Consider the following 13,814-nt stretch of genomic DNA (forward strand, 5'->3'; position numbering starts at 1 on the left):
GTACCTAGACTAAAAAAAAGACACCGATAGTGTATTTTAGAATGGAGGCAAATAAAATATTTTTAGTAACTATTTGTATAACAATAGTGACTCCTGTCAAGGTCATGGCCATAAAGACAGCTGAACAGTCTGTATTTTACAGAGACTACCACCCATAGGTATTTACACAGAACTGCAACCACCTGCATATATATTGTAAGAAACATTCAAGGGCAAATCCAGAGCACTTGTACATAATCATGAAATGACTATTTCAAAATCCACATAAAACACTCAAAGGTTTCCCAACATACATAAGACCTTGATGGTTATGGTAGTGCTGTTATAATCTTAAGGCTGTGATATACCTTCCTAGAAACAGTTGGATCTATTACTTAATTATTTCTTTTTTTCTGTTGTTTCAATGCTGCCCTCCACTCCCCTCTTCCCTCTATCTTAATTTTTTCTCCTTCAGAGACCATTCTTATTGCACTGTAATTCCTGCTAGAGGCACAGGTAGGCTAAGCTGTATGCTGCTCAGTGTTCTCACTAATCAGCAGCCACTGGAAATGCACAATCACATCTGAAGATCAGAATAGGCCTTAATAACAAAAAAAGCTGTATTTCCATTCTATGTGCAGTAGCCAGATATGAAACAAAAATAGAAGTGGGGACATGTTAATACATGGCCTTGGGGTAAAAGGCCAACTGAATTCAAAGGAGTTTAACATGTTTTATCTTGGAAAAGATACTAAACCCTGATGAAATCTACAGAAGTCTGACAGATGATATTATATACTGATGTACCGTAGCTATTTTTTTTTTCCTGTCTGGCATGCTGGCACAGGCTTTACTGGATTTAGGAGTTACTCTACTGTTAGCGCTCGCTGGAAGACTGGTACGTGTATTGGCATTATTGTTTTTTCTTAAATTAACACTCACTTGCCAGGACAATAAACGAAAAAACAAAGTACAATTATTTTTGTAATAGTTTGATAGGATACAACTGTTTTTCATAATCCTTCCCCTCCCTACCCTCAAACAAAATTTAGGTTATGATATTTTGGAACACAGGAGTTACTTGGTAAAGACCTCTGTAGGTGTAAGCAAGGGTCTATGTCTGGAGAATATAACACCAGGGTTTTGTGTAAATAACCACCACAGATACTCAGATGGTAATTTCACATGTGGCATCTCAAAATCTGGGTTCACCTGATTGCGAACATAAAAGTAAGCATTTTTTTTGCTTATGAACACAGATAGCTATCAATGTAATTTACATTAAGTTATAAAGGAGTAGCAGCAGCTACCTAACAAACGGTGATTTTTAGGAAACAAATGTTACTGAAACAAATGCCCTAATCTGTTTCAGAGCTCACTCATTGACACTGCAAAACCACTTTGTGAAACAAGCCTTCTTAAGGACATCCTGATTCTGTACTGTGAAACAGCTTCTTAAACACATAGTAAGAGATCAGTGCAATATTAAAGCTCTTAAACTTATTCCCCCACACCTTTTTCCATGATTGCCTAAAGCTTACCCCATAAGGTGATAAAGGAGGAGACAATTTAAAGAAACTTAATGGACACATTAAGAAGTTTCAAGTAACAACTGTAAGTTTTCCTATGTTAAACAGAAGACAATTCTTTCTATCACTTCCTCTTCTTTACAACACGTATCAGGACTTGACAATATGTACTCTTTAACAGAGTTTAATTATGTTACTACCAGTAAGCTATATCAAAATAAAGATTTCAAGCCTTACTCTCGATACCAATTTTTTTTTTAAATGAGACTTCTAAAAGTGATAAGTAGGTTTCTTGGCCTGACCATATTTTTTAAATTGTATTTAGCAATGTGCACTGTTTTATTTTCAGCTATGAATATATAAAAGAAGTATGTCTAAATTTATCTTTACAGGACCATTTTAGGCATGTATTGTAAAAATATAAAAGATTTCTAACTATCACGAAGTCTCATTATCAAATCTGAGAAAATCCAAGAAAACTTCTGCAAGTGGCAAAATAATCAGTATTACATATGTTATGCATTTAGTTTTTTGAAGACTGACTAGCTCTTTTTCCTTGAATTCAGTATTACCTACTGATCTTTGTTTTTTCAGAAGTCATAAGTCTTTGAAACTGCTTGATAAGGAGGCCTCCCTACTGAGATTACCAATAGTCTTTTTATAGAAGCCTGCAGTAACACTGTAAAAGCGAAAGAAGATTAGCAGACTATAAAAATAATTGGACTCTAGTGCTGTATTGACATTTTAGAGGAAAGATTTGCTGTCATGTCTGGGCCAAGTTATCTGCTGGTAAATTCTACTGAAGACAGCACATTTACACCAATACTTTATCCTGTTTTTTATGCAATAAATAGGCCTAAGAAGATGAGAGACTTAGTGTCATAGATAATTTGACACATTTGCATCATTATATGCATCTAACATAAAACTTAAGATTTCATTTCTCAGATGACAGAAATGGTAGAAAAAAGATATCAATAGAAAGAATGACACTGTTGGAAACATTGACTCATCTTAGAAAAATTAGATATTAACAAGTAATTTCACTTCTTAAAGAACTTGTCTAAAACAACTGGCCAACATATTTCATTATTATTGCTGCACAGGAGCTTAGTATTATTTACAGCCTCATGCCCTATTGATATGAAGAAAAAACAACAACAACAAAGTAACCATCTAAAGAACACTTACATAAAAAACACAACTGAGAAAAACAATTTAACATATCTTACAAAGGATAACCAAAAGAGAGAAGGTGAGATACTCTACTGACAGGCATAATACATAACTTTCAGATCGGCTACTCTTCCTTTTTCAATAATTTAATCTGCATGCAGGGTCTAAAGTTTCTCTACATACCAAGGCCCAAAGATTGGGTTCACCACAGCTGCTGGTACTCCACTAAGCTATTGGCCGGAGGGGGAAGGGGAAGAAGCAATGGAGCCTCCATCCTTGGCGCCAAATGTTTTGGCAACTGACATATATTCTCTACAAGTTTCCATCTCCTAACCAGTGAGGAAAAAAATGCAAGACTGAAGCTTGTGTCAACAACAGCAGGAGCCACCCGGTTCCTCCTGCACAGCTTGAACACGACTGTTAGTCCCACATAAAACTACACAGGAGTCAGGAGAGCAAGGAGCATACCTGGATTGACTATTCGAACACAAAAAAACTGCAGTGTAGGAAAAATTCTACACAAACTCTAGGTATAATAACACCTTCCACCCCCCTCAGAAGAAATGAGACAAATTTTTGTTCTTCCCTACAGCAGAAAATAACTGAAAATTTGCTTCAAATCATAATTTGAACACAAATGCTCTTACTAGCAGCCTCCACTTTCCCCCCTTCCGTCCATGCCTCATGGGTCCCCCGTAATTACTGCTCAGCTGTTTAGACATACAGCCCCGGAGGCTGGTTAGGTCTTACATTTACTACATTAGGAAAATGCCATGGTGCAGTAGCCAGAGTGACAGGATCACTATACATTCAGAAAACATTTGCACTATGAATTCTATAAGCTAGTAATTCAACCTTCGTCTACAACCCAGTGTTTTCTTTGGGTTGCTGAATACCGTTTTGCTTTTCTAAAGTCTCTCTTCATTTTATAGCACCCTGAGAAAGTGAGTAAAGCCCTTTATGCACAATACACAAGACATTTGATTCTGAGTACATGTCACTAGACTTCTAAAGACATTTGATGACTACTCTGGATACCTTCAAATTAATTAAAATTTAAGAGGTCTTCACATCAAACACTAGCATTCATCACTGAAACATCAGGTCAGTTATTATGTTCATGAAATAATTTAAACCTTTCTGAACTTAAAGGGAAGAAAGAGAATTACTGCATCTGCCAATCCAGAAAACATTCTGTAATTGTTATCTATATTTCTCCCCAAGGCTCCAACTCCCTACAGATTCGCTAAGGGTTTTGATTGCAATCCCTATAGCATTCAGTTTTGGTACTAATACGAAGCTGTGTTTAAAGTATATTAGAATCCCACCCCTCAGTACTATTGTTGAGGTAAAATTATACCTCAGTATTCAAATGAAACAGTGGTACAATTGTAAATGGTTTAAAATAAAAGGTATGTCCATAATTAAAATTCTGCTTAATTATCATTAAACAAGAAATCTGCAGACTAGCTGTCCGCTCTTTCCTAATTCTTTTCTACTTGTGCTCATTTTCATTGGATTCCTAAACTGAAATTTAGAGGTAAAACACAATTTAACTCCAGGATAATTTGATTATTTTATTATTCAAGGATTATTTGTTTGTACATTAGTCTGGGGCTATAGAGAGAACAGCCACACTGAAATATTTGCGTTTCATAGGCAAAAGCAGGCAGTGTTCATCAATCTGCTAGCCACAAAATTACAACTGTTTGATGTATCCAAGGGCAGCTCACGCAGCTCGTTTTGTCTTGCTACACCGCTGTCAGTTATTTCCCTACTCCCCCAATACAGAGTTAATAAGCAACTTTTCTATGCTGCCATCCAAGAAACACAGACTGATTGGTTTAGGCAACTTCAGTCTCCCCATTTTTATTTTCTTTCTTCATTTTCCAATTTTGAGCCCACTTGTGCAGCCCCAAGCACAGCTGAACAACAGCCTGCACTGGCTCCTCAGAACACTATAATACAAACAATGGAGAACTTTTCTTCAGTCATTCCGTTGGTTTTTTTGTCGAGCGGATTCCTCTCATAGTAAATGACCCATTAAATGACAAAATCCATTTACCCCTGTAATAGCAAAGAACTGTTTCAGAAGAAAGAAAAACTACTGCTAAAGATTCTATTGAAAGTCAGGAATTTATTCTAGATTTCCAAAGTGGTTTCAAGAGAAATTGGATCTTGACCCGTTTCTGATGATGCAATAATCAGCATCCAGATATTTTTCCCTGGCAAGTGAGTAGGGCTAGGACAAGACAATTTTGAACATTCCTTGGCTTCACTCAAGACTCATAAAAGGACATTATATCATCCTCTTAAGGTCATCAATTTTGAAGTCTGGCATTATGTTTGGAAAAGCACACTTTCATTCCCTTAACGCTCTAGTAGTTTTGTGAAGTACCACAGCAGAGTAACTTTCACCTGACCTACTAAAACCCCTGCTCGCTCATTCCAGTCCAGCGCTGTGGATGTTTTTTCCTATAGTCACAGCTGACCATAGACAATGAACTATGAATCAAACAAACCGCAAATCCTTAAGTGGGCAGATGCAGGATAATTCTGTATTTTAGCTCGTATCCACCTACAGCTTTCTCTCATTAAATGAGCTGTAACTTGAGTAGTGACCCAATTCTGCTGTATCTTTTATTGTTAGAACAAAAACAATTATGAACAGCTCCCAACAAAGCTAAATCTTTTCACATTTTTCTTAAAACACTCTGCTCATTTCTGATACACTTAAATTTAATTCAGTCTCTGTAGACTTCACAATGCCTTGAACGTACACAGAAGAATGCAGAAAGATTAAACATTTTCTTACTGTGACCTACAACAATGTGCTGAAACTTTAATTATTATGTTAATTCAAGCATTGGGCCCAGTGGATTTATTATAACCCAGAAGGTAAAACAATCTACTCTGAGATGAGATGTGGGCATTAGCTGCATCTAAGTATTTTGTCTACAAATATTTAGGCAGAGTAACTAACAGCTATGCACTAAATAAAATATTCTTAAAATCTAATCCTAATTTTGGAGCATCTTCCTCAAGTAGATGAGTAGTTCCTCAGAAAAATACTGAAAATATAGTTGCCTGTAAGAGCAAAAGCTTGTATCTTGGCCAAGCATTATCACCCCAAATTCCAGCCTTTTGAAGCAAGACTGGTATTTATTAGACAAAGATCTTTATTATACTTGTCAGGACTCCATATCTCATGCAGATACATATCATTATAGGATGATATATAACGGGAGGGGGGGAGGGAAATCAATTTTTTCCACTGCAGGACAGGACTGGGTACTGTCCACACTATATTAGGAACCATTTAGAATAAAGATGGCTTATTATTAAAGAGAAGAAATTTCCCAAGTCTTGATTGTTTAAAGGACCAGCACTGGAAGAAATATCAGTCATTGAAAATTGAGGTTTGGCCTTCTTTCTGATAGACAGGACAAGTGCTTCTGATCAGCTATCCCTCACATCAAATTGCTAGCCCCAGTCTTGAAGAAGATACAGGGATCTCGTTAGGTCATGCAGAGAGGAAATTAGAAAGGCAAAAGCCCAGCTAGAACTCAACCTGGCCACTGTCGTGAGAGACAACAAAAAATGCTTCTACAAGCATATTAATGACAAAAGGAGAGCCAAGGAGAATCTCCATCCTTTATTGGATGCGGGGGAGAACACTGCCACCAAGGACGAGGATAAGTCTGAGGTACTTAACACCTTCTTTGCCTCAGTCTTTAATAGTCAGAGCAGTTATCCTCAGGGTACTCAGCCCCCTGAGCTGGAAGACAGGGACGGCGAGCAGGATAAACCCCCCATAATCCAAGAGGAAGAAGTTAATGACCTGCTACGCCACCTGGACGCTCACAAGTCTATGGGGCCGGATGGGATCCACCCAAGGGTACTAAGGGAGCTGGCGGAGGAGCTTGCCATGCCGCTCTCCATCAGTTACCAGCAGTCCTGGTTAACTGGGGAGGTCGTGGACAACTGGAGGCTTGCCAATGTGACGCCCATCTACAGGAAGGGCCAGAAGGAGGATCCGGGGAACTACAGGCCGGTCAGCCTGACCTCGGTGCCGGGGAAGATTATGGAGCAGTTCGTTTTGAGGGTGCTCACGAGCCATGTCCGGGACAACCAGGGGATCACGGCCAGCCAGCACGGGTTCATGGAAGGCAGGTCCTGCTTGACCAACCTGATCTCCTTCTATGACCAGGTGACCCGCCGAGTGGCTGAGGGAAAGGCCGTGGATGTGGTCTACCTGGACTTCAGTAAAGCCTTTCACACTGTCTCCCACGGCATTCTCCTAGAGAAGCTGGCGGCTCACGGCCTAGACAGGTGCACTCTTCGCTGGGTAAAAAACTGGCCGGATGGCCGAGCCCAGAGAGTTGCGGTGAACGGAGTTAAATCCAGTTCGCGGCCGGTCACGAGCGGTGTTCCCCAGGGCTCAGTACTGGGGCCGGTCCTGCTCAATATCTTTATCAACGACCTGGACAAGGGGATCGAGTGCTCCCTCAGTAAGTTTGCAGACGACACCAAGTTGGGCGGGAGTGTTGATCTGCTGGAGGGTAGGAAGGCTCTGCAGAGGGACCTGGACAGGCTGGATCGATGGGCTGAGGCCAATTATTCAAGGATTAACAAGGCCAAGTGCTGGGTCCTGCACTTCGGCCACAACAACCCCAGGCAACGCTACAGGCTTGGGGAAGAGTGGCTGGAAAGCTGCCCAGAGGAAAAGGACCTGGGGGTGCTGATTGACAGCTGGCTGGACATGAGCCGGCAGTGTGCCCAGGTGGCCAAGAAGGCCAACGGCATCCTTGCCCATATCAGAAATAGTGTGGCCAGCAGGAGCAGGGAGGTGATCGTGCCCCTGTACTTGGCACTGGTGAGGCCGCACCTCGAATACTGTGTTCAGTTTTGGGCCCCTCACTACAAGAAGGACACTGAGTTGCTGGAGCGTGTCCAGAGAAGGGCAACAAAGATGGTGAAGGGCCTGGAGCACAAGTCTTATGAGGAGCGGCTGAGGGAACTGGGGTTGTTTAGTCTGGAGAAGAGGAGGCTGAGGGGAGACCTCATCGCGCTCTACAACTACCTGAAAGGAGGTTGTAGCGAGGTAGGTGTTTGTCTCTTCTCCTAAGTAACTAGCGATAGGATGAGAGGAAATGGCCTCAAGTTGCACCAAGGGAGGTTTAGATTGGACATTAGGAGAAATTTCTTTACTGAAAGAGTGGTCAAACCTCGGAACAGGCTGCCCAGGGCAGTGGTGGAGTCACCATCCCTGGCAGTATTTAAAAGACGTGTAGATGAGGCGCTTAGGGACATGGTGTAGTGGGCATGGTGGTGTTGGGTTGACGGTTGGACTCGATGATCTTAGAGGTCTTTTCCAACCTTAATGATTCTATGATTCATCTAGAAAAAATGCCTAGTGTTTTTTTTTTTAATTATCTCCAGACTAAGCCAATAATTTCCTTATTTTCTTTTAGCAACATGATTGACAAAAATGAAACTCAAATTTTGAATCGTTTAGAAGAGAAAAAAGTGAATATCCTTAATGGGGTGAACTTGTCAGACATTGGTAAAACAAGTGGAACTTTGCTGACTATGCAAACCTTTTTTTAAGCAATGGAGCTGGAGGTAGCTTATATAGTCTTACTTTTCCTTGATTTGCTACATCAGAGTATTTTCTATTAAAGTATCACAAAAGGACCTGTGTTGTAATTAGGAGCAATATGACTTTCATCAAGGGAAAGTTAAAAAAATGTTTAATATAATAAAGGCAAGCAGGAATTAATGCAAGCTTTCAGGCTTTATACTGCCAGGTAAGCCAGAGATTTTGTCCTGTTCTCATTTTTGATTATAAATTTTATTTGCTTACTATCATATTGCCTTGATAACCATCACAAAGACAATTCCACAACTACCAGATATAAATCTTTATGTTCTGAAGAGAAAAAAAAAAATTACAAAGGAATTCTTTTATCAATATTTTCTGAAGTTGACGTAAATAAATTGGGCTTAAAGCTTTCAAGCTGAGAAGACGTTAAAGACCATGGATAGCTCAAGTATATTTTTGTATTATTTCTAAGCAATATGGTCACAAGTATATTTTTTTCCTGCATTACTTTTAACATTTCCCCAACAGCAAGGCCACATTCAAAGGCTTCTTGCACATTTCTACTCTACTCAAGTCTTATTCTTAACAATCTGTCCAGGATAGAGGCAGCATACCCCTCACATGAAAATAACAGCCTTATTAAAGCATAGCTCTAATACAAACCTCGGGGGTTTGTTGTTGGTTTGGGGCTTTTTTTGTTTGGTTTTTTTTTGGTTTTTTTTTTTTCCCCTCTTAAATTCTTCAAGATCTGAACTGGATCACACTACAAGAATAAATTACAAAGATTACAACTTTTACAGTTTAATTTATTATATGAATGCAGAGCAATTCCTATTTGTGTATATATATGAATATATATACACAAATATATATATTTACATATAGTTTATAACCAGGGAAGACTTTCTTAATGTATTTTAATTAAATCAGTTGCTTCCCCCCCCAACTTCAGTGATTCTTTTAGATACCTAAATTTAAAAAAATCCAAAGCATTTTAAAATATCCTTTTTAGAATATACAAGCTCATCTAGTATAACTTCTTCCTTAAAAACCTACGGTTGGTTTCCCTTCTTGCTCAAAAACATAAACACACTTTTTTTTTCTTGATAGTGCAAAAAAAAAAATTGATGCTTTTTCCACAGCTATAGAGAGTTCAAAGTTACCATGGTAACTGAACAAAAAGTCACTAAAGGACTTGCTACCACAGGCCTTTACAGTATATACAAGGTATAGTCAGTAAGAGGTACTGGAAAGTCTTTTATGATTATTTTAAATATACAGAACTAGCAAATTCAGTGTTGATTATTACAAACAAATGTTAAAAGTATATATCTTGTTTATTTTTGCAGTAAGTTGCACCACAGAGAAGCTCATTAAGTAAAGGTCAATTACCCCAAGTTACATAAACATAACAGAATACTGGAAAATGTGTTATTGTATGAATCTTGCTATACTAAATTTTCTCAGTTTAGTATTTTTTTGTAATGAAAAAGATAATTTAAGCAAAGTATTCATTATACCTCAAATGAAGCAACTCAATTGATTTCTTGCCCTTGAGTCTGACAACTTAATGCAGCAAATTAGCAAAAAAACAGCTATGGCCTTAATAGTGTGAGAAAATACAGCCCTGCCTTAAAGTTGTTGCATGTATCCCAATATACAGATTCCACAGATAACAGATAATTAGCCACCATTACTTGAGGATTGTAAGCCATCACATAACCATATATGATTCTGAAAAAAAGAAAGGCTCAGTTAGACTATTTGGATATCAGCTTAATACTTTTCAATCAGTGAACTAAAATGACTAGAACAGAGAGGAATGCAAAGTAAACTTCATTCAGTGAAACTACTGTTCAAAAATAAATGAATCATCCTGGCAACAAGAAATAAATTTTGGATCATATATTCACAGAAAACTCATAGTTGAATTTTTCTTTTCTCAACTGTATCATCCGTGGTGGTTTAACCCCAGCCAGCAACTAAGCCCCACACAGCCACTTGCTCACTCCCCTCCGGTGGGATGGGGGAGAGAATCAGAAGAGTAAAAGTGAGAAAACTCATGGGTTGAGATAAAGACAGTTTAATAGGGAAAGCAAAAGCCACGTGCGTGAGCAAAGCAAAACAAGGAATTAATTCACTCCTCATACTAGCTATTATGAAGAAAATTATCCCAGCCAAAACCAGCACATCATCGCAAAAACATAAATACATATTTCTAATTTCATCATGTAAGATGTTCTAGAGTATTAGTAGATTGCTATATTAGCTATAACCCACTTAAAATAATTCTATTGGACAGTATTATACTCACATACTTCACGGAGCCAGACCCCAAACTTTCATTAGCATTCCCATGGCTATGGGTGCCATCCTTCACAAGGGATTGTGAAAATCAGCATAATTGATATCTTAATGAACTAAATTCTTAGCCATTCCTCATAGCTGATACATTGTGTTATTCTACACTATTCAGAGCAGTAGTCAAGCAATTCTGTAGAAAGGAAGACAGGCTGGAATTTGGTTAGACACTTAAATTTACTCTGAAATTTACCTAGACCTTTAACCAACAAAGAAGGCATAAACAGCTTTACTCGGTCCTCCACTACACATGCTTTTGTTCCTCGCTATTTCTACCAGCTGTATATATAGTTCTCATCCGTTTTCCAAAAGTCTCACCACAGGATGCCAAAGCCTGCAAAGTCATTCAGGAAATTTCAATTATAAACAAGTAATTGGCTCAAAGAACAAAATCCCACACTGGCATGCTTGTCATCGAGTCTTTTAAAAAAGCAAAATAATCACATACTTCTATGCTATATCCTATCAGTCAATGCACTTCACATACAGGCCTTGCAAATTTATACCTTATGTTAGGATGGGCCCTAGAACACTCTGCTAATCATTTTGGGGTTGTATTTTAAAAGACATCTGGGATAAAAAGAAGACAGGTACAGAGAGCAGAACAAACCCCCCCATAATCCAAGAGGAAGAAGTTAACGACCTGCTACACCACCTGGACGCTCACAAGTCTATGGGGCCGGATGGGATCCACCCGAGGGTACTGAGGGAGCTGGCGGAGGAGCTCTCCATCATTTACCAGCAGTCCTGTTTAACTGGGGAGGTCCCGGATGACTGGAGGCTTGCCAATGTGATGCCCATCTACAGGAAGGGCCAGAAGGAGGATCCGGGGAACTACAGGCCGGTCAGCCTGACCTCGGTGCCAGGGACAATTATAGAGCTGTTCATCTTGAGGGCGCTCACAAGCCATGTGCGGGACAACCAGAGGATCAGGCCCAGCCAGCACGGGTTCATGAAAGGCAGATCCTGCTTGACCAACCTGATCTCCTTCTATGACCAGGTGACCCACCTAGTGGCTGAGGGAAAGGCTGTGGACTAGGTCTACCTGGACTTCAGTAAAGCCTTTGACACTGTCTCCCACAGCATTCTCCTAGAAAAGCTGGTGGCTCACGGCTTGGACAGGTGCACTCTTCGCTGGGTAAAAAACTGGCTGGACAGCAGAACCCAGAGCGTTGTGGTGAACGGAGTTAAATCCAGTTGGCAGCCAGTCACAAGTGGTGTACCCCAGGCTTGGGGAACAGTGGCTGGAAAGCTACCTGACAGAAAAGGACCTGGGGGTGTTGGTCGACAGCCGGCTGAACACGAGCCAGCAGTGTGCCCAGGTGGCCAAGAAGGCCAACGGCATCCTGGCCTGTATCAGAAATAGTGTGGCCAGCAGGAGCAGGGAGGTGATCGTGCCCCTGTACTTGGCACTGGTGAGGCCGCACCTCGAATACTGTGTTCAGTTTTGGGCCCCTCACTACAAGAAGGACATTGAGGTGCTGGAGCGTGTCCAGAGAAGGGCAACGAAGCTGGTGAAGGGCCTGGAGCACAAGTCTTATGAGGAGCGGCTGAGGGAACTGGGGTTGTTTAGCCTGGAGAAGGGGAGGCTGAGGGGAGACCTCATCGCGCTCTACAACTACCTGAAAGGAGTTTGTAGCAAGGTGGGTGTTGGTCTCTTCTCCCAAGTAACTAGCGATAGGACGAGAGGAAAATGGCCTCAAGTTGCACCAAGGGAGGTTTAGATTGGACATTAGGAAAATTTTCTTTAGCGAAAGAGTGGTTGAAAGGCCTTGGAACAGGCTGCCCAGGGAAGTGGTTGAGTCACCATCCCTGGCAGTATTTAAAAGACGTGTAGATGAGGCGCTTAGGGACATGGTTTAGTGGGCATGGTGGTGTTGGGTTGACAGTTGGACTCGATGATCTTAGAGGTCTTTTCCAACCTTAATGATTCTATGACATTGTCATAAGCCCATTATTGAAGTTGTGTAAAGATGAAAGGATGTTCATTTTAGCCTATACTTTATAAAATCCTTATATTTTTGGTCCTAGTTTCAAGATCTTTAAGATTTGTATGGCAGTAATGTCCAGTGCTGGCAGTATATAGTGACACACAAGCAGGCCATCTCACCTAAACAAAATGTCTAATCACACTTTTGAATTCTGTGGTTAGTCACCCTGTGGCACCTGGGTCATGTTTTAAGTATGTGCACATCAGTGCAGAGTTTACTTCTGGATATTAGAGCTGCATTTATCTTCTTACTGAGCAGGAAGATGTGAAATACTAATTGCAAGGACATTCCAGTCATACAATAGTTGTAGCACAACCTTGCATATACAAACTTTTATATTTTAATATTTTGAAGATGCAAAGTAGATTTATCCACCCTGTTCCCTAGAAGAACACTATTCTTACATTCAAGAACTATGTTAATTTAACTAACATATGAAGGTATATTTTGGTAACTTATCAATCCTGAAATAGTTAACCTCTGGGGATTTTAGTATTTCTTTTTACATTACATTATACCTAGTTATTATCAGAGCAGATGGGAACATACTGAGGGGGCAGTTGCATGCCACAGCACATCTTGTGGTCCTATTTACTTAATAATCCAGACTTGGGACCCATCTGGACCTCCTGGAGCTACACATTACAGTCTATGTCCCCAGATTTATTTCCTCCTTACATGTTGTAAGGGAGGGCAGGAGACGGTACCTGCCTCGTTCTCACCCAGCATGGAGTTAAGATAGGACTGAATCACCCATCTAGACCCAGTCGCTGAGAAAGATTTCCAGATCTCAAAGTTTAGACACCAAGTCCGCAGCTTATCTGTAAAATATTAGTCATATGGAAAGAATATTTTCTGATATTTTCTACCGTCTTTTTTTTGGCCTCAATATCCTGAGATATCCTACATGTAGCAAATGCGCTAAACTTAAGAACTGAATTCAGACCTGGTAATTTATTCTCAGCACTTTGCGTTTCACTTAGATTTGAAAATGACAAGCTGTTGGTCCAATTTTTGTCAACATGTTTTTAATTAGTTCTGAATTTATGACAATTAAAGCTCACAGTTGCTTTTAAAATGAAGTTACTGAATTTGCCTTAATTTGTTTTCATTGCTCAGCAATGTGTGCATTTTAATTCACCATGGAAATATTCCATCCTCTCTGTTTTCTGG

General features: G+C 40.0%; 1 protein-coding gene across 6 annotated transcripts in view; it reads right to left on the minus strand.

Annotated features, from left to right (window-relative positions):
• Window positions 1-13,814, minus strand: part of NRXN1 (neurexin 1) — a 728,802-nt gene that overhangs the window by 484,884 nt on the left and 230,104 nt on the right. The gene's annotated exons all lie outside the window — the stretch shown is intronic.

The sequence above is a fragment of the Calonectris borealis genome, chromosome 3 (genome assembly GCF_964195595.1).
Source record: "Calonectris borealis chromosome 3, bCalBor7.hap1.2, whole genome shotgun sequence".
Lineage (NCBI taxonomy): Eukaryota > Metazoa > Chordata > Aves > Procellariiformes > Procellariidae > Calonectris > Calonectris borealis.